This window comes from Myotis myotis, unplaced genomic scaffold (genome assembly GCF_014108235.1).
Source record: "Myotis myotis isolate mMyoMyo1 unplaced genomic scaffold, mMyoMyo1.p scaffold_m19_p_3, whole genome shotgun sequence".
Classification (NCBI taxonomy): Eukaryota; Metazoa; Chordata; class Mammalia; order Chiroptera; family Vespertilionidae; genus Myotis; species Myotis myotis.
The window spans coordinates 55204627-55226771 of record NW_023416335.1 but is presented as its reverse complement, the minus strand read 5'-3'; the positions used below and the strand labels follow the sequence as shown (position 1 = coordinate 55226771).

Below are 22145 nucleotides of genomic sequence, written 5' to 3'. Positions count from 1 at the left end.
TCTATTCTTCAGTTTTAAATGATAACTTTGCTGGGTAGAGTATTTTTGGTTGTAGGTCCTTACTTTTCCTCACTTTGAATATATTGTGCTAATTCCCCCTAGCTTGGGAAGTTTTTGTTGAGAAATCAGATGATAGTCCAATGAGAGCTCCCTTGTAGGTAACTAACAATTTTTATCTTGCTGCTTTTATGTCTCCCCTCTCCTTCTTTGTCTTTAATCTTTGGCAGTTTAATTATGATATGTCTTTGTGTGGGTTTCTTTGGATTCATTTGGTTTGGGACTCTTGAACTTCTTGGCTTGTATGTCTATTTTCCTTGCCAGGTTAGGGAAGTTTTCACTCATAATTTTTTCAAATAAGTTTTCAATTCCTTGCACTCTTTCTTCTCCTTCAGGTACCCCTATGATGTGAATGTTGTTATGTTTGATGTTGTCCCAAAGGTCCCTTAGACTATTCTCATGTTTTAAAGTTTTTTTCTGGTTGCTATTCGAATAAGGTGTTTTCTGCTACTGTATCTTCCAAATCACTGATTTGATTCTCTTATTCATCTTCTGCTGTTGATTCCTTTCTTTCAGTGTATTCATTATTTCGTTTATTGTATTTGTCATTTCTGACTGGTTCTTTTTTATGGTTTCTATGTCCCTTTTTTATAATTACTATCTTTTTGTTGAAGTTCTCACTAAGTTCCTTTTGCAAACTTGTGGCCAGGCTTTTGAACTCTGTATCTGGTAGATTGTTGCCTACATTTCATTTAGTTCTTTTTCTGGAGTTTTCACCTGTTCTTTCATTTGGGACATGTTTCTCTGTCCCCTCATTTTGGCTGCCTCTCTGTGTTTGTTTCTGTGTATTCAGTAGATCAGCTATGTCTCTCAGTATTAGCAAGGTGGCCTTATGTCATAGGTGTCCTGTGGGGCCCAGTGGCACAGTCTCCCTGATCACCTGAGCTGGGCACTTTAAGAGTGCCCCGTGTGTGTGTGTGTGTGTGTGTGTGTGTGTGTGTGTGTGTGTGTGTGTCCTCCAGTTGTAGAATAGTCTTGAATGCTGTTGGCATGTCAGTAGGTGAGATTTTCCTTCAGGCTGACTAGCTGTGAAGATTGACCATGACCACGGCATACAAGCTGTTCTATATGGGCTGGCCCTACAGCGCAGGTGGTATTTGCCCTAGTGGGCTCTGGTGGCTGCTGAGACCACCCTTTAAGTATGTTTTTTGTGGAGCTACTTATGTGGTGATCTGAAGCCAGCCACTGGGTGTGTTAATCATAGAACCTCTTAGGAGGGGCTCTAGTGCATACCAAGGTCAGTCACTGCCTGTGGCTGGCCCAGGGCCACTTGGTGAAAGCTACACAGTTATCTGCATCTGGTAGCTGCCTGTACTGGACTTGGAGGCACATGAGAAAGGCTACCCTGCAAACCGAGGTTGGCTTCCACCTGTATTGGGCCCAGGGCAGCTCAGCAAAAGATACAGGGCACCCTGAGGTCTACCACCACCTCTGGCTGCCCATGTCTCGGCTGTGGAAAGATCCTCGGGCTGGTTATGAGGTGGAGTAGGCAGGGTCTCAGAGAGGCACCAGTGTGCAGCTAGTCTTGTTCACCAGGACAATGCAGATTCAGATTTTGTGCAGAGCTGAGCCTGGGGCCATTAAACAAAAGGCACAGAGCACACCCAGGCTAGTCACCATCTGCCTGGGACCCTCAGACCTTGGGGAATTTTTCAAGAAATACTCCAGTGTGGACCAAGGTTGGCTTTCTGCCATCAACATAGACTCTGGTGGTCCTCAAATTGGGTGGGGTGGGGCCTCAAGTAGTCATCAGGGTGGAGCAAGTGGAGATCAGCAAGCCAATGTGGGTTCAGATTTAGTTGTGTAGGAGGAGGGCTCAAAACAGTGACAATGGCCACTATTCCTTGAGCCTTTGCCCTGAAGCTACACAACTCAGTTTCTCTCTGTAAGTCTCTGGTGGCTCCCTAGTCTGGTGCTTCCTGCACTGGAGCCCAGGGTGAGTTCAAGTGAGCAAATAAGTCTGTGCTTTAAGAACATATCTGGCCCTAGCTGGTTTGGCTCAGTGGGTAGAGTGTCGACCTACAGACCAAAGGATCCCGGGTTCTGTTCCAGGTCAAGGGCATATACCTCAGTTGGAAGTTCCTCTCCAGCTCAGGCCCTGGTCAGGGCTTGTGCAGGAGGCAACCAATCATTGTGTTTCTCTCATATCGATATTTCTTTCTGTCTTTCCCTCTGTCTTCCACTGTCTCTAAAATTCAATGGAAAAAATATCCTCGGGCGAGGAAAAAAATAGCATATCTGGGTTTCCAGCAGGCTTCCATCTCACCTGGATGACCAGAATCCCCACTGGTTTTCACAGCCAGATGTTGTGGGGGCTTCTCTTCCTGGCACTGATATTCCGGGCTGAGGAGCCCAGAGTGGGGCTAGGGCAGGTCACTCAATTTCTGTAAGCATGGATTTCTATATCTGTAAAATGGGTATAATATAATTCTTATGCCACAATGTTGTAGTGAGGATTAAATGTTGTCATAGGTGCTAAAGTACTTTGTAAGTTATAAAACCCTGTACACATGGTAGGAATTATCAATATTAATATTAATGTGAGCCAGGCAGTAATAACCTTGAAGCAATTAGCAGCTGTTAATACACTAAACATAACTATAATAGGATTTACTTGTCCTAATGAACTATGGAATGGCTTTACTTAAAGGGCAAAGCAATCTTAATTTATTCAAGCATCCATTAAGCACATATTATACAGTGGTTGCTATGCTAGGTGCAATAGACTATGCAAGCCTAAAAAGATAGTTTTTATCCTCATGGACACTAATAATAATAATCTAAGACAAGACTGTGTTATATGGCAAAAACAGAAAAAGTTAAAATAATTTGAGATATTTAAAGAGGAAAGGCTACTTCCAACAGGAGCCATCAAGGAAGATTTAAGTGAGGTGTAGTATCTCAGCTGGACACTTAAGGGATAAGGTTTCAACAAGTGAAGGCTGTAACTGTGTATGGAACATGGCCAAGTCTGAGTAAAGAGAGCAGTGCCACCTCATACTAGCTTTGTGACTCTGCACATTGACTTAACTTCCAAACGTGTAGGTCTGGGGTGAGGACTTAGAAGTAAAACGTGAAAGCAAAGCTTCTCAGACTGTAATGTGTTAACGCACATGGAGAGCTTGTTACCATGCAGGTCTGAGTGGAGCCAGAGCTGCTGCCTTTCTAAGGAGCTCCCAGGTGATGCTGGTGCAGTAGATCTATGGGCCACCCTTGAGAAGTGGGATGTAAATGCCTTTGTCCAGGGCCTAGAGCTTAATAGTGCCTGCTGGATAAAAGTTCCTGTTCATGGAATTATTCCCAAATCACTGAATGGTGGAAGATAAAATCCAAGATATAAAAGTGTAGGACCTGTTTACCAAAGTTTTCCTGGAATTCCTACAGATTTCTCATATCAAAACATATTTTTCAAACAAGAAGAAATCACAATTCTTAAATGAAAAAGATAAAGGAGATCAATCTCCTTTATTTTTTACCTTTACCTTTAAGAATCAGCCTTTAATGTGGAGTATAGATATTTTTCATTTAGAAATCAATACTACCTCTACTTAAACAAATGTTTGGCTCTTTTAATAGCCATAATAATCATTTGAAGCTCTGATTCATCAGTTTTTTAACAATTTGAGAACAAAAGTGATGACAATAGCAAAGCATTACTTTGTCAGGCTCTAGTTAATATCCATTTTAATTAGGCCACAAGAATATTTTAATTCTCATAAAACATTTCTCATTATAATAATTCTCACAAAACACTTAAATGTACTTCAAACAAGTCTATCTTTCTATACATGTGCCCATTGTTGTAGCTGTCTTATAATATTACCAGGGATCCAGTGCATGAATTCGTGCACCTTGACAGAAACTGTGGGCTGCGAGGCTGCAGTGGGCACAGGGACGGGTCACAGCCCAACCTCTGTGCCCCTGCCCGGCCCCTCCTGCCATGGCCCCCCCTGGCTCCCTGTCTGCCGTCAACCTCTGCTGACACTGCTCCCATACGCTGCACCAGCCCCACTTGCACCCACTGACAGTGCAGAGCGATTGGGGCCAGCGCTAGCAGCAGATGTGAGTGGGGCCTATGCTATCAGTGGGTACCAGTGGTGGCTGCTGCCCTGATTGCCCCTCAGAAGCTAGGAGAGGTGGAGCAGCCCTCAGGGGTGATCGGGGCCGGCAGCCACCACTCGCACCCACTGATGGCGCCGAACCATCGGGACTGGTGCTGGGCGCCGGCAGTGGTGTGAGCAGCAGCTCTGGCACTGGCAGCAAGTGCAAGCGGTGCCAGCAGCAGGTGTGAATGCCCAGTGGGACCGCAGCAGGTGGGAGTAAAGTATTTTCAGTAACCACCAGAGGCTCATCCCAATTACAGCAACCAGTGCCCACCTTGGTCTGGCGCCCCCGCTCACCTGCTCCATCATGCTGCCGCAGCCGATGCCCACCATGTTCCGTGCTCTACCATCTGCTGCTGGTGCCTGCCATGTTCCATGCCCCCGTGGTGGTCAGCGCACATCATAGTGACTGGTTGTTCGGTTGTTCGGTTGTTCCACCTTTCAGTCTATTTGCATATTAGGGTTTTATAATATAGATATTGAGATACACTTCCCTCTAAATTCTCACCACATCATGGAACGTATTAAGAGCCATCTAATTGATGAGATTTCACATTCCTGACCAGGTGGCATCCCAGATAAACATGGATAATTTGGCTGGCATTATTGCACTCTTCAAGCTGAGATTTAATCACTTGCTTAAAAACACAGGGGCATACTTACTCAGTATCTCTTGTTTTAAGAAAGAGAAAGCAATTTAGAAAAATAGATGATGTGTAAAAGATGAAATTCTATGCCTTGAGCAGAATAACTTTAAGAATTCTTGAGATAATAGTGTTTGGTCAGATCAGTAAGCATGATGAGTGCTTTTTCATGGCAGCACCATCCACTGAAGTCCAGAAATAGCAGTTATGGCCATGCCTGCACACAGACTTTGCTAATCACTTTGGTCCAATGTGACAGTTGGAGCAGGCCTCAGAACCTGTGCAGACACAGAGAAAGATCATACATGATTCATTAGGCTGAATAACTAGTTACCCTTCTCAAGTTTCATTTTCCAAACACATATAGTATCTTTCCTTCTGAAGGCTCTAAATTAAATTTTAAAACACTGATAATTACCTACAGAGACCTACTGTGTGCAAATGACAATGATGATGTAGATGATGATGATAACAGTAATAAAAATATTTCTGGAAGATAGAAAGGTGTATGTTTTCCCCTGCAGTAGCTTATAAATGAGGCATCAAGAAAGTAAATACATAAACATACACGGAAAGAATGCTTATGACATTCATGATAGCAATAATGACAAACCATCTGTTTGGGCTATGAGAATGTTTATATTACAGTGTCTTTATCTTTGATTTTTATGAAATAAGCCTTTAAAACTAAAAGAGAAATGAGAGCAATTTGAAAGAAAAAGAAATATGCAATCTTTAGTGCATGGTACAGTAGTTTTCTTTATTTTCTTTCTGAAAAGCATGGTGCAAGGATTGTTCTGGAGTGCAAATCATCATAAATTCTGGCCTACAAGTGCATGACTAATCTAATTGCAGGCAGAGAGGATCGTGTGCTAATGCTCTCACTAGAGATCTGTACTAAATGATTTGCTCAGAGAGCAATTGATGCCCCTAGAAAACTTTGAAAAATGTTCTAGTTAGAAACAACTTTGTCCATGTCATATATTTTCTGTTTTTATCTCCATCATTTTTATTCTTTAGGACATTCAGATGAAAATTTCATCTCTTTTGCTAGAGGGTTCATATGCTTCTGCTTATTCCTCACCTGAAATCACGAGCTCATTTTGACAGTATAAGATGCCAAATTGGGTGTCATGGAAATCATAGTGCAGAACCCCAACCCCCAGTCACTACTCAGACAAGAAAAAAGAAAGAAAAAAAAAGAAAGGCCAGTAATTTGTCTTCAGAGCATGAAACCCATTACTTATAAATTATTGTTAATTATATATTGAGATAAATATAGAATCATATTTCTACCAGCCTTGGAAATAGACAAGCTCTTAAAAATTTATTGGTGTAAAAAATTATAAAAATTATAAAAACTTTATCGGTGTCCTTAAGATTTGGATGATATAAAATAATAAATTACTATGTATGCCTGCAGTCTTTTGAGATCCTCAAAAACATTACTGTAGAATTGCAAATACTGCGGTGAGTATAGCAGCAGCTCTATTCAACTCTACTTTATCTATTCAAATGGGGAAAACATTACTTTAAATAATATAGAGAAGCTGTTGACCTGCCACATTGCACACCTCCACTGTTGTGTCCACTTCGCCTCACCGAGCACTTGCCAGGCAATTCAACCTGCCCAGAAACCTCAATGTGCAGAATCCAATGCTGTTAGTGCTCAGAACATCATTACCCAACTCCATCTAGAAGAGCCAAACTTAACTAGTGGACTTGAAGTAGGGAAGAAATTTGTATAAAGGAATAAAATAGAGGAACTTATAGGTTAGGAGGGCGATAAAATTGAGTTGATTTCACGAGTACATATGGAGTACCTTAACCTAGATACCATGAAGATTATCATTGACCAATATATAAGCATCATAAAATATTTTTAAAGGAGTAAGTAATAGAAATTCAATACATTTTGCCCCTCTATTATAGTTTATCTCATATTGGCTGGATTTTCTTGGGATATCAATACACCAGGAGACTTAAGCTATTTCAGTTATCAGATAATACCAGTTTCTAAACCTATAGTCTGGGTAAATGTAATTGAGAATAACAGAAGTTTTGAAAGCCAAAAAACATCTTTGTTACAATCTAGTTTTTAAATTAAATTTATTGGGATGAGATTGGTTAATAAAATTACATAAGTTTTAAGTACACAATTCTATAATATACCATCTGTATATTGCATTGTGTGCTTACCACCCAAAGTCTAGACTACCTCTGTCACCACATATTTGACACTCTTTACCCTTTTTAACCCCCGCCCCCCCCCAGCCCGTTCCCCTCTGGTAAGGCAGAAAGTGCTGTCTGTGTCTAGAGTTTGTTTTGTTTCTTCATTTGCTGCTTTCTGTTTTATATTCCACATATGAGTGAGATTATATGTTTCTTGTCCTTTCTGACTTATTTGGCTTAGCATGATATTCTCAAGATCCATCCACATTGTCACAAATGGCAATATATCATCTTTTCTTATGATTGAGTAGTAGTCTCTACCCAATCATCTATTGAAGGACACTACAGTTGCTTCCATGCCTTGGCCACTGTGAATAATGTTGCAATAAGCATGGGGGTACATGTATCTTTAGGTGTTTTCAAATTTTTCAGGTAGATACCCAGAAGAAAGATTGCTGAGTCATAGTCTTAATTTTTTCCTTTCAATTTTGTATTGGTTTCAAGTATACAGCTTTGTGGTTAGACAGTCATATACTTACATAATATTCATCTTAGTATTTCCGGTGCCTCAACTGGTACCATGCATAGTTATCACAATATTATTGACTACATTCCCTATGCTGCACTTACACACTGTGACTATTTTGTAACTACCAATTTGTACTTCTTAATTAATTTTGAGGAACCTCCATACTATTTTCCATAGTGGCTGTACCAATTTATATTCCCACCAGCAGTGTGCGAGGGTTCCTTTTTCTTCACATCCTCATTATATCTTGTCTTATTGATAGTAGTCATTCTAATAGGTATGAAGTGGTATCTCATTGTGGTTTTGATTTGACAATTCAGTTTTAAAGACTGCCATCTCAAACATTCTGCAAGTATATATTTAAAATATCTAGAGAAAAAAGTTATTAAAAAACAAAAATATATTAAAATACTTTTGAATGGAATTTTCTATGCTCCATATTATCCTATACATACTTATAAGTTATAAAGCTTTGGTGGTTGAGAAAGACCTTAGGAAATTCTCAAATGGTTGTCACCTTGGGAGAAAATAATGATACATTCCTCAACATCTCCTGTGGGGAACTACCTTTCACACAGCAGTTCTTTGTTCATCATTGCACATCAACTTAAGCTAATACAGTACTCAAAAATGGAAATTATATCAACTTCATAGAGTCATTGCAAGGATTAAACAAGATGAAATACATAAAGAATTTCGCACAGTGCCTAGCACGTAATAACTATTCATTAAATATCAATAATCATTACTATTATTTAAACAGATTAATCTTTAACATCATAGCTATTGTAAATGGAAAAGAATTATACATTCTTGTTGAGCTAATCATATAATGGAAAACAAAGGTCACATTTTTCTTTGATAGTGACTTATATATAGCAGTTAAAAATATATCCAACAAAACTTTTTTGAGTACTTTCTTTGTTGCTACTCACTAAATTAGGCAAAGAATACTCAAAAATAAATAAGGCCAATTTTTTGCCCATTTGCTTTTCACAATCAATTGTGAGATACATATAATTGAAATCCAAAGAAATAAACACTAGAAGAGAGTTACAGTTGAAATGTCATGAATGTACAGAGGAGAGAGCAATTAACTTAGCATGGGAAGTTAAAAAAGGGATAAAAGATGACTATTAAATTGGGCCCTATTAAGAGAATGAAATTGGAATAGAAAATGGGGGGGAAATGACATTTTAGAGACTAAGTAAATATCCTATGCAGAAAATCAAAAAAAATGTTCTCTGTTATGGGAAAAGTATACATCTGATTTTTTTTGTTCGTGTTGGTTGTTTTTGTTTTTGTTTTTTTAAGCCTGATTTATAACATTAGAAATGTAAGTGAAAGATGGTTAGGGAATGGATGAAATATAATGTTTAAATGGATGTCATGCTAAAGAAAATTTAAATCATTTTGAATTAAAATTTTTCATATGAGAGACCTATAAGATCAGATCTGTGTTTCTGAAAGAGAAATGGTGGGCAGTCTAAAGAATAAATTTGAGGTAGTCAGGGCAGATAGCAGAAAGACAATTCAGGATACTAGTTTAATAGACCAATCAAGACAGGATGACAACCTGAACTAAAACAGTGAGACCAGGAATAAAGAACATGGAATGTTGACTGACGAGGAATATGAGATGAGAGAGAAAATACTTTGGGGAAAGCATAGCACTCTGAGCAAAAAGTGAAAGGGCATCGACATACATAAAGAATTTCAAAGAATATGTTTTAAGGGAAAATATGTACTGTACAGGTTTCACTAATTGCTGTAACAAACAATCTGAAATTTTTAATAGCTTAACAAATAGAACTGTTTCATTTGTTTAAATTTCATTATTAAGGATGGGATGTCTCTGCTCCACACAGTCACTGAAGGATTTAAGCTTCTTCCCTCTATGGTCATATCCAGCAGACAGGGCGGTAGAGGGTGGAAAGTAAATGTAGGTTTTATGGACTAGACCTAGACATGTGCACATAACTTTAATCAACACTCTTTTAATCAAACTCCATCATTTCGCTACACATAACTGCAAAAAAAAAAAAAAAAAAAAAGACTGGGAAATATGGTCTGGAGATATAACAAGGAGAAAGAAGAAAAATAATTTATTGAAAAACTAACCAATCTCTGCCATAGGTTAATTGAAGATGTCCAGAAAGCAGGTGGATCTCTAGAATTCAAGAAAAGCTATAATGGGAGATAAAGATTCAGAAATCACAACTATACAGAAGAAAGAGATAGTGTGGTCAAGGGATAGTATGTACCTTAAGAAAAGAAGTTACTTCTACAAAAGTACCTACTACACAGAGAGTGGATATGAAAATTAGGTATAGTTATTATACGGCAATTCTCTATCCTTGCTTTCTGAATCATGGTCTTTTGGAGACCAGAGCAGTGTGATCTCATAAGAACATAGATGTGTGAGTGTTTCTGTCCCTAATCAATCAAATATCTATCTATCTATCTATCTATCTATCTATCTATCTATCTATCTATCTATCTATCGATCTATCTATCTACCTACCGCTACAGATTATATATATATATATATACACACACTAGAGGCCCTGTGCACACAAACCTGTGCACTCGGGGGGGAGGGGGGTCCCTCAGCCCGGCCTGTGCCCTCTCGCAGTCTGGGACCCCTCATGAGATAACGACCTGCTGGCTTAGGCCTGCTCCCTGGTGGCAGAGGGCAGGCCCAATCCCTAGGTGCAGCCCCTGGTTGGGCTTAGAGCAGGGCAGATTGGGGAGTTGGGGCGCCACCCCCTGTCATGCACAGAGCAGGGCGGATCGGGAGGTTGCGATGCCACCCTCAGTCACGCTCAGGGTAGGGCCGATTGGGGGGTTGGGGCATCGCCCCCTGTCACACTCAAGGCAGGGTCAATGGGCAGGTTGCGGGGCCACCCCCTATCATGCACAGAGCAGGGCCAATCAGGGGGTTGGGGCACTGCCCCCTGTCACTCACAGAGCAGGGCCCATCAGGGGGGTTGGGGCTCCGTACCCTGTCACACACAGAGCAGGGCGGATCAGGGGGTTGGGGCACCGCACCCTGTCACACTCAGGGCAGGACCAATGGGAGGTAATGGCTCTACCCCATCACACACAGAGCAGGGCCCATCGGGGGGCGGTTAGGGTGCCACACCCTGTCACACACAGAGCAGGGCGGATCAGGGGGTTGGGGCACCGCACCCTGTCACACTCAGGGCAGGGCCGATGCGGAGGTTATGGCTCTACCCCATCACACACAGAGCAGGGCCCATGGGGGGGGGCGGGGTTGGGGCGCCGCACCCTGTCACACACAGAGCAGAGCCGATCAGGGGGTTGGGGCACTGCACCCTGTCACACACAGAGCCGCAGGGCAATCAGGGGGTTGGGGAGCTCCCCCCTATCAGGCACAGAGCAGGGCTGATCAGGCGCCTTCCCCTGTCACCAACAGAGCCGCAGAGCAATCAGGGGGTTTGGGCGCTGCCCCCTGTCACGCTGATCCCGGTGCCGGGAGGCCTCACGACTCCACTGATCCCTGTGCTGGGAGGCATATTACTCTTTTACTGTATAGGATAGAGGCCTGGTGCATGGGTGGGGGCCAGCTGGTTTGCCCTGAAGGGTGTCCTGGATCAGGGTCGGGGTCCCCACTGGGGTGCCTGGCCAGTCTGAGTGAGAGGCTGAGGGCTGTTTTCAGGCTGGCGGGTGACTGAAGCTCCCAACCACTCCTTTTTTTCTTTTTCTTTTTATTCTGGGCCAGCTTTAGTTCTGAGGCTTGGCTCCAGCTCTTAGGACTCCGCTGCTGAAAGAAGGTTTCTGGCCTTTGTTTACCTTCTGTATTTGAAACAATGTTGCGATCCTGCTGGCTGAAGCCTGGCCGACTAAAGCAGGTTTCTGGGATTTTGTTTAGCTTCTATATTTGTAACATAGTTGCTTAGAGTTGCAGCTCAGAGGCCGGCAGCGGCACACGGGGAACGTTGGAGTCCTCCGTCACTGAAGCAAGCAAGCCTCATGTTCCCTTTAAGCTGCCTGGCTGCCGGCCGCCATCTTGGCTGGCAGTTAATTTGCATATCGCACTGATTAGCCAATGGGAAGGGTAGCGGACATACGCTAATTACCATGTTTCTCTTTTATTAGATAGGAGATATATATATATATATATATATATATATATATATATATATATATATATATTGAATGTCTGATAAGACACTGTACTAGGAACTTGGGATCTGGCTGTAAACATAAGCCTTTGTGGACGTAACATTCTTTCTATAGCATTCAAGCGAAATAAGCCAGTCAGAGAAATGTAAGTATACATGATCTCACTCATATGTGGAATCTAATGAAAAAAATAAACTGATAAATAAAATAGAAACAGAGACAAGGAAGCATGGAACATACTGATGAATTTCAGAGGGAAGGCAGCGGGGAGAAGGGAGAGAGGAGAGAGTGATTAACCGGGGAACTGACATGCATATATGCATAATCCATGGACACAGAGAAGAGTGGTGAAGGCCTGGCGAGGGTGGGGGGGGTAAGGGGTAGAAGGGGTTAATGGGGAGAAAAAAATCAAACAAAGGAGACATCTTAATATTTTCAACAATAAATATATATTTAAAAGTTAAAAACAAATTGCTCAACTATTTCTATAGTTTTGTGATAAAAGAACAAATCAGAAAAACAGGATGGGATGAAAGGATAGAAAAACTACTGACTGGTCTACTCTGACAAAGGAGTCTTATGAGAAACTTTCATGTGGGCCACAAAGATGAATAAGTTATAAACTCCAGCCCTTAAAAAAATAGCTGGTTGACACCCTTTCCTGTGTCCTTTTAAGGTTAATGCAGTGCCTTAAGAGGCTAACACAGAAGGGTAAACTGAGACTCCGTAAAACCCAGAGAAGAGATGGTAAAACTCCTCTTTGGATCCTGTCTGGAGTCACAGCTGAAAAAAAAATAGCTGGTGAGAGGAAAGTGTAAGACCTTCATATAGACAAGTGTATTATAGAACAGAAAGCTAAAAGAAAGATACACATAAAATGCTTTTGAGTGTCTGGGAGGGAGAGATGCCTCATGTAGGGAAGAAAGATGTCCAACAAGAAAACACTGGTCTTTGCCATATGCCTCCAATGAGACAATGTAGAAATGCGGTGCAGCTGGTCTTCTGGGGGCAGAAAGGACCAGGCTAATTACAACTGTGGGAGGTGGAGCAGCATAAAAATGTTTAGGAAATAATTTTACTCAAATATACAGAGGGTGGGGGAGACAGATAACCAGTTGAAAAGATCATGGAAACAGGGCTGGATTGGATTGAAGAGACAATAGGCCAGTGGTTTTCAACCTTTTTCGTCTCATGGCACACATAAACTAATTACTAAACTGTAGCACACCAAAAAAATATATTAGCTGGATGGTGTGGCTCAGTGGTTGAGCATCTACCCATGAACCAAGATGTCATGGTTTGATTCCTGGTTGAACATGCCCGGGTTGTGGGCTTGATCCCTAGTGAGGGGCATGCAGGATCAATGATTCTGTCTCATCATTGATGTTTCTATCTCTTTCTCCCTTCCTCTCTGAAATCAATAAAATAAATATATTACATACATGATATGATATGATATGATATTTTTGCCAATTTGACAAAAAATACAGTGGGGCCTTGACTTACGAGTTTAATTCGTTCTGAAACCGAGCTCGTTAAGGAACTCGTTAAGGAGCTCGTTAACTCAAATTACTCTATCAACTCAATGCAAAAAATCGACGGAGAGACAGCTGGTATCTCAAAAAACTCGTTAGTCGGGACACTCGTGAGTCAAGGCCCCACTGTAGTTATAATTTTGATTCATTCACGCTAGACAACTATTTTTTTGTTGGCTGTGTAATTTTTTATTTGACAATCCAAGAGAAAAGAGGTCTGAACTCCTCACTGAACAGTCGGGTATTGCATGTTTTAAAAATTCTTGCAGGCCCTAACCGGTTTGGCTCAGTGGATAGAGCGTTGGCCTGCTGCCTGAAGGGTCCCAGGTTCGATTCCAGTCAAGGGCATGTACCTTGGTTGCAGGCACATCCCCAGTAGGGGGTGTGCAGGAGGCAGCTGATCGATGTTTCTCTCTCATCGATGTTTCTAACTCTCTATCCCTCTCCCTTCCTCTCTGTAAAAAATCAATAAAATATATTTTTAAAAAAATAAAAACAAAAATTCTTGCGGTACACAGGTTGAAAACCACTGCAATAGACTAAAGAAAATCACCTCAAAAGAGATCGTGTGTGAATTGGATCATTGCAGTGGCCATGAAGGAAAGCAATGAGTCACAGCAATTAGAAGCGATAGGACATCACATTTTTCAGCAAGTATTTATTAAGTGCCTACTATGCACCAAATATTATTAGATTCTGGGGTCAAAACATTCTTTCCGTTCTCATTAATGCTTCAGGGAACAAAATAGTGTCCATCTATGCAGACTTCATATGCTGTAGTTCTTTCTTCCCTGCATGGTGTTCTAGAAAGTTGTTACTGTTGTACAATTCTTTGTACTCACATGTCTTACAGTTATTGTCTTTTTACCAATTTGCCTGTAATAGCTAGCTGCTTTAGTGAGAAGTGAAATAGTGTCAAGCACTAGATATACTGAGCCCACATGTACGCAGCTAGGTACTGCCATGTCACACTATATACATGTTATCTTGGCCTAACAGACTTTATATTTGCACGAACTGTGAACTGGCAGTTGGTATTTATATACAGCCTGTCCCCCAGGGCTGACCCATGGGCATGTGAGGCTTCCGGAGCTGGCAGCCCTCTATGAATGCTGATTGTGTAATGTGTTTTTATAGAAACATATCCTAATGTGTGTTTCAAACTTGGAGCTATCTATCTATGTACTCCTTCATTTAAAATAAAACACAAAGATGTTTAGCTGTGCAAATAGGAAAGGTGCTTCCAAATAGGTTTCAATTTGGGCCACTCTCCATAAATCTTTTCTGATATCTTTGCTTTCTGTTTTCAAAAGAAAAGAAAAGAAAAGAAAAGAAAAGCTATTGGAGTGTGAGCATATTAGAGTTTTTGTTGGTTATTCACAGTGTGAAATGAGCATCACTAAATAAAGCAACTGCCAAATAAATACATTCTGGTTACAAAGAGAACCCACTGTAGGCTGAAGTCTTAAATCTAATTAAGGAATTTCCAAATTCTGTATCTTTAAAACCTTACAACAACAACAAAAAATACATTTCACTTGGGGCCTGTGAATTGCCAGCTCCTTACATAAAAGAAACAGCTTGTTCTAAAGCTGAACTTCAGTAAATTACAGAGGCGGTGTCTTTCATAACCCCATTACGAGGGAGCATTTGTCTGTTGAAACCTTTGGGTAGTAATGCCTGTGAGCACTTCTCACTGCCAACGGCTTCTTCAGTAAGGGGTTAAATAAATATCATGCACAATTCTGAAGTCATTGTGTTGCTTTCGATAATTAAAACCTGAAATGAAAATGGTTACTGAAAGTGGTTTGTACATGAATAACTAGAAAATATAGGTTCAAGAAAAGTGGATTTTAGCAATAGGCACTCTCCCATGTCCATGCTAATAGCTGCTTGCTGGGCACACACATTTTCTAAATTTAAGATGGAAATCAGGCTGAAGCTAGGATAACAAAGAAAGCTTCTCTGTGCTGTTGTAGAACAGAATATTCTTAATATGTTTCTGCATACCCAAAGAACAGATGTTTCTTTACTCATTCTTCCCTATATCTATTCAGAAAGATATAAAGAGAAAAGAAAATTTTGGAATACTTCCAAATAGTACAAAATGTTCATGACTTGAAAAATTTTTGAAAAAAATAAATCTATGTTTTGTCACAGTCCTTAGGCTATGTATATCTATACACTTGGATGACAATTAAACACCGGACTATCTGGATGGGGAAAATATCCAATTAGTCAATATTTGATCTACAAAATGATGGGAATATTTGACATTTGTAAAGAAAATACTGTTTCTCTTTTCAACAGTATTTTTGTCACATAGCCATAATTTAAAAAATATATAATAATCTAGGACTTGGTGACTTAAGATTGACTTTTGCAACAATTTTGTGAAGCAAATGGCTTTAGGCCCCTCTAATGCAAATTATAATTCAGTTATGTACTTTACTTTGTGTAGATGTGCTTAAAATACAGCCTTAATGCTGTTCAAGTTCATGAAAGATTGTGCTCTGAAGTCTTAATATATTGTAAAATTATCTTTCTCTTCATATATTTAACTTTAAATTTACTTAAAGAAATATCACTGCAAATTATTTTTACTATATATTGTTATATCTTGCATTTTCAATTTCCAACTTCTATACTTATGCTATTCTTGACAAGTGAAGAATTAGAAAGCTTGTTAATTGGATTTTATATAATAGTTGCCATGGACATATGCTTGTGTGCATATATTTTATACATGTTTATATGTGTATGCACATACACACATATATGTATATAATTTATATGCACCTATATACCCTTACAAACTCACATAGGTTTACAGATAAATCCACATTCATATAGGTGCTTTGTTGCATTCATGTGATCAGCTACAAATATGCTAGCTTGGCCTTTTTTCTTTTTAAACAAAGAGCCAGATTTGCCTCTGGCCACACTGTGCACTCTGTAGAACATACACCCAACTTCAAAAGGGCCATGTAAGCGATGAGCTTTTGAAGCCAGACAGAAGGCATATGTCTACATGCCTTAAGGCACAGGGTCAACCAATGCCCTGTGGTCACACACAAGGCGTGTCTCTGTGATCAAACTCGCATCAAAAAGTCTCAAACTACTCACTCCTATGTTACTTCTGTCCATACACATGAAAGCTAATTTTTATAAAAAGCATCATGATGGCCCTATAAGTCATTACCTCTTGCAGTAGCAGTTCATGGGCTAAGCAAATCACTTATGGCGCTAATTTCTAATAATAGCTCATAGTAGTTATTGGGCTTTTACAATATGCCAGGCCCTCTCATAGTTTTACATCTATTTCTTTTTTTTTTTTTTAATATATTTTATTGATTTTTTACAGAGAGGAAGGGAGAGAGATAGAGAGTTAGAAACATCGATGAGAGAGAAACATCGATCAGCTGCCTCCGGCACACCCCCCACTGGGGATGCGCCCGCAACCCAGGCACATGCCCTTGACCGGAATCGAACCCGGGACCCCTCAGTCCGCAGGCCGACGCTCTATCCACTGAGCCAAACCGGTCTTGGCACTTTACATCTATTTCTTATTTGATGTGATATAATTACTCCCAAATATTGATTTTATATCTGTTTAAACCTTGTCATATCTCTGACCAATGCTTAGAGAAGTACCAACCAGTGAATGACAAAGCTGGGATAGCAGCCAAGGTTTTCGTATCTCCAAAACTTATGTCTACAATCTTTAAAAATTTAAATGGTTACATGTAGTGAACACTGAAAACGCACCAAATGTTGTGCTAAGTACTTTGCATACATCATATCTCTGGAACTCATAACTCAGTGTGAGGTAGAGATTTTCATTGTACTCATATCACAGATGAAGAAACTTTCCCACACAGTGCTTTTAAATCCCACATATTCTGCCTCCCCTATAGAACTTGTACACATCTCCCTCATCTGAGCTGGAGACAAGAACAGAAAACCCATTACAGGACAGAATTAGAACCCATTCTATAAATTTCTGTTGAATCACTATTCCTCCAGGTCACTGTATTTTCTATGAGAGCCATTGGAAATCCACATCTAAATAATCTTAAAGAGACAAGACCTTCAATAAGAATTGATGGTGAGATTTCAGCTGCAGATCATCTTTCATAATCAACACATGAGTGCACTTTGCAATATAAATCTGTGTGGCTCACAACACAGCTTGCAATAAGCCCATGCTTCATGCTGTATGGGAAAACTGTGGGGAGTTATCTATGGCTGTGACAAACCACACACACTGGTGTGCTCCCCCTCCCAAGCTGGCCCTTTAAAGCCCCTCTGGTATGTACAAGTAGTTAGCACAGTATATTCAACAATCCTTTGCATCTTTCATTGTCTTCAAAAACAGCTTGCATCCTAAATATTATAAGCATCCTCTTAAAAGAGTATGTTGAGTGCTGTGTTGCTAATGGAGGTAGCTTTCGCGGCTGTGTGATTATATTGCCATCCTTCCAAACCCTATTCAAAAGATCTCCCCTTCTCTAAACCCTCCAAAACTGCTCAGCCCATCCTGCATATAGCTTGTGGTGCTCACAGTGTTCTCAGCAATGTCTGCTCAGTGGTATTCCAGTCACCTGCTGTCTTTTCACCAGACAGTAGGGCTGCAAAGTCAGGTTTGTGAAGGCTGCTGTCCAGATTGCACCAGGCTGGGCTCACACTCTTGGCCATGGCGGAGGCCTCGGGATTTCCCAGACCTGAGCCCGATAGCCAAGCACCAGCACATATCCCCAGGCTCTGCAGCTGCAGCTGGAATCTAGCGCAGCACATTGCATCCCTCCAGAGAGAGAAGAGTCTTACTCTTAGCAAGATAGATGTTAACACCAGCACAGTCTGGCTCAGCTTCACCCACTCATCCATGAAATAAAGTTGTATCAGTTAGCCACATGACATATTGAAGATGGACTCTGAAAACATTGCCATGTTTTTAGTTACTTCATCTGCCCAGAGGAAGCAACTTACTGTGATTCTTAATTGGTCGACTGTCTTGTTGACTAGATTTCCAGATTTATACTAAGAGCCAGGTCATAAGTATACCCCACTTCTCTGTTGCTTTTACACACCCAACAAACACTAACACCACACAAAATAAAAGTAATTATGTTGGACTTTTCCCTTGATAAAATAGTAACTTGTTGACTATCACTGGGGCCATTTGTTCACTGTAGAAAAACATAATGGATTCCTGGTGTGATTAATCAAAATGTAAGAAAGGCGTGTGTGTGTGTGTGTGTGTGTGTGTGTGTGTGTGTGTTTGTCTCTCTCTCTCTCTCTCTCTCTCTCTCTCTCTCTATATATATATATATATATATATATATATATATATATATCTTCAGTGACTATAGTGAAATGCTACAGTAGACTACTGTGTCCTCCAGCTCAGTGCAACCCTTCTAAAATTGTCAGAAGATTATACAAAAAGGTGGGGTTTTTTCCCATTATATCTACTTCAAAAACCTAGAAGATAATGAGTCCAAATAGCCTGTTTTTTTCCTCCATAAGTATTTGTATGTTAAAAACGTAAAGAAAGTCCTGCCAGTATGGTTCAGTGGTTGAGCATTGACCCATGAACCAGGAGGTCATGGTTTTATTTCTGGTCAGGGCACAAGTGGGCTCGATCCCCAGTGGGGGTTGTGCAAGAGGCAGCCAATCGATGATTCTCTCTCAACAATGATATTTTTATCTCTCTCTCCCTCACCCTTCCTCTTTCTGAAATTAATAAAATAAAATTAAAAAATTAAAAAAAAACCCTAGCTGCTTTGGCTCAGCAGTTAGAGCATCATCCCAAGGACTGAAGGGTTGAAGGTTAAATAATGGTCAAGGGCACGTACCTCAGGTGCAGGCTTGATCTCCTCCCCCAGCCCCACCACCAGGCTCATGCTTGTCCTGCTGTGCTAGAAGGGCAGTAGTTGAGGTGAAGAGCATTTCTTTGGGAATATAGCCTGATGGTTAGTGTGATTTACTCTTAGAATTTCTCTGCTCATCTCACTCCCCATAACTCTGAAAGTCTCTGAGTAGAACAAGCCTTCCCTCTAGCACTTCCCAAGGGGAAATTGAAGTGAAATTGAATAAACTCAAGTGAATGATCCCACTGAAAGTGAGAAGAGTAGGTGAAGCCAGCTTATCACAAAGAAGTTAAGGAAACATTCATTTAGCATTGACCACCTAGCACATAGTAGGTGAACAATCAACAATTGTTGGTACTGAAAACCAAAATGGTGGGGTGGTGTGGGAAACTAGAATTATCCTTTCATTTCTGCAATAAGCAAGACAGAACCCAGACTATCCAGTGCATCCAATACCTTTGACCTCCAGAGAAACACCCAATAGTTTAATTTCAAAAATAAAGTGGAAAATAACTAAGGACAGGTGAGGACACAGCTATCCTGATGCCTGGGTCCTAGCTCATGTGTACACACAAGACCAGCCTGGGTACTACAGAGAATGAGCTCTCTCATCTGGGATCTGACATGGGCCAGGAAATTGTGGTCCTTTTTTCAGGTTTGTATATTTATAGAAAATATTTGGATTCTAGCCTGCCTAGCTACGTTTACTTCCTGTGCAAATCCTCTCTATCCTTAGAAACTGCAAATAAAGCTAATAAAATAAAAAAGTTAATAATGTTTTAAGCAAGTTGGCCCTGGCCAGATGGTGCAGTTGATTAGAACATCATTCTATACCCCAAAAGGTTGTGGTTTCGATTCACAATCAGAGCACATACCTAAGTTGCAGGTTTGAATCCTGGTGCACTAATCTATGTCTTTCTCTCTCTCTCTCTCTCTCTCTCTCTCTCTCTCTCTCTCTCTCTCTCTCTCTCTCTCCCCCCTTCATCTTTCTCTAAAATCAATAAAAACATATCCTTGGGGGGTGGGGGGAGAGGGAGAGGGAAGCAAGTTTGCTATCATCCTTATTGGACATCCAGCATATTTTGTTTGTATGGGACCAAACCATGTTTATTCATGCATGAACTGGTGATCAGGAATCTAAAATGTTAGCCCCTCTTTTTTAACACCTCAGTGACTAGAGGGTACAGGATTTCAGTCAACTTGGTCTCAGTTTTTCTTACCTGTGAAATGCAGAAAAGTGATTTTTTTGGGGGGGGAAATCTAATATGGTCATGTATTTTTTTAAAAAAATAGTATCTACACATTACTTAAAAGCAAAGGATAACAGATGGATCCTGGTGTCCTATAATTGTCTTTGGTTTAAATAAAATGAAAAATAATACCAAGTGGGTTTAGGGTTTAATTAGTGACCAAAAAACGGATCATGGTCAAACTATCAATAGGCACTATTCTATAGTATTTTTCAGATGATTTGAAATGGTGATAGGTCATAAATAAATTATTGTTATTTTTTAAAGGGAGCTTTTTCTGGTCCTGATAGGTATTAAAGGACTTGATGTAATTTCAGTTTCATATGCCATCTTTTCAAGAATGATCATTTGAGAGGTAGAGTGTCTCTAGTATAAAAGTTTTTGCATCATTAAGACTTAATTAAATAACTAATTACCAATAGATGCACATTGCAGATATCAAGAGCTATATAAAATCTTATTAAAATGAAGCTCCAGTGCCCCCACAAAATGCATCCCTGAAAACTGTCACTTTCTCCCCTCATATAGCAATGAAATAAGTAGAAAAAGCAGACAATAGAAAGGGAATGTTCTACACAGTCTTGGCCAAGTCTGAATTTGTCTTCCTAAAATGTAAAGTCAAAACACTAGCTAAGCCATTTCTAAATCTCTTAGCTACAGATGATATTCAATACATACCAGTAAAACACTATTATTTTGTGTGAAGGTTATCTAAAAACACCGAAGGTTTTGAATTGAGCTATGATTGCCAAAGGGCTGAGCCTACTGAAATTAATAAAAACCTGTAGAAGCCAGAGGTCATAACTTCTGAAGGGACAACTTTCTATTCTTACCAATAAATCATACTTTTGCACCTGCTGCTTCAAAGCAGAGGCAGCTAAAAGCTATATATTTATAGGGATGGGGCTCTTTTTGGTTTGTATTTGGGCAAGTCAGGGCTAAAATTAAATGTGAAAGCAACCCAATTAAGACTGTTCAGTTTACTCTAGTGAATACTTATTATACAGGGTTAAGCAAAAGTAAGTTTACAGTTGTATGGAAAATTATTAATAAGTAATTTTACAAGAATAAACTGTATTTCATGTACTCACAACTGTAAACCTACTTTTGCCCAACCCTGTAGTACCTGTTCAGTTATTCCCATGAATACATGTGATTTATATGAAATTTTTTCAACAGCTCCAAAAAACAATGAACTCTTCCTAGTGCCATGTGGACTTCCATGCTTCTATCTCTTTTACAGAGGTCTTCAAATGCCCTGCTGGGTCTGGCAGTACAGTGTATGTTGATGGACTGATTCATTCGCCTTGCTTTCAATTGTAATGACAGCTTTTAAATTAAGATCCAGTTTTAAAAGGTGGTAAATAAATGAGTAAGGAATCCTCAGTGCACAGAAATAATGTTAGTCAAGATCCCAGAATGAAATTCCCTCCCTGAAATGTTCTACAAAACCAATATGGATAAGCTTTAACGTATCTTCACATCTTGCCTCACCTAAGCTAAACACTAATTTATCCCATAAGTGGAATGATCTGAATATCCCCAACTGGCATTCAGGAAAAGTAAAAATCTCCAATTAAAATGCCATCAGATTGGCTAAAATTTTACTCAACAATTACTAGGGGAAATTTGGGTTTGCTTAAAAATGTTTCCATATATTTGACATTAGTATAGTAGAATCCTGAGAAATCATTGTAGGAGAATAGAAAAAAAATATAAAATTAATTAATCGATAAAGCAAAAATACTTTTACAAAATCAAGGGGGAAACTTCCAGTTTCCTTTTTATGTTATTTTGGTGTTGATCTAGTTTAGAGCTCAAAAGAGATAAAAG

The 22145-nt window shown here is 40.0% G+C and overlaps 1 non-coding gene across 1 annotated transcript; it reads left to right on the top strand.

Annotated features, from left to right (window-relative positions):
* The first annotated feature begins 12317 nt into the window (after window positions 1-12317).
* Window positions 12318-12439, top strand: LOC118652373. Its single transcript, XR_004966609.1, has one exon. It is a non-coding gene; the product is annotated as a small nucleolar RNA SNORA26 (small nucleolar RNA).
* The last annotated feature ends 9706 nt before the right edge of the window (window positions 12440-22145 follow it).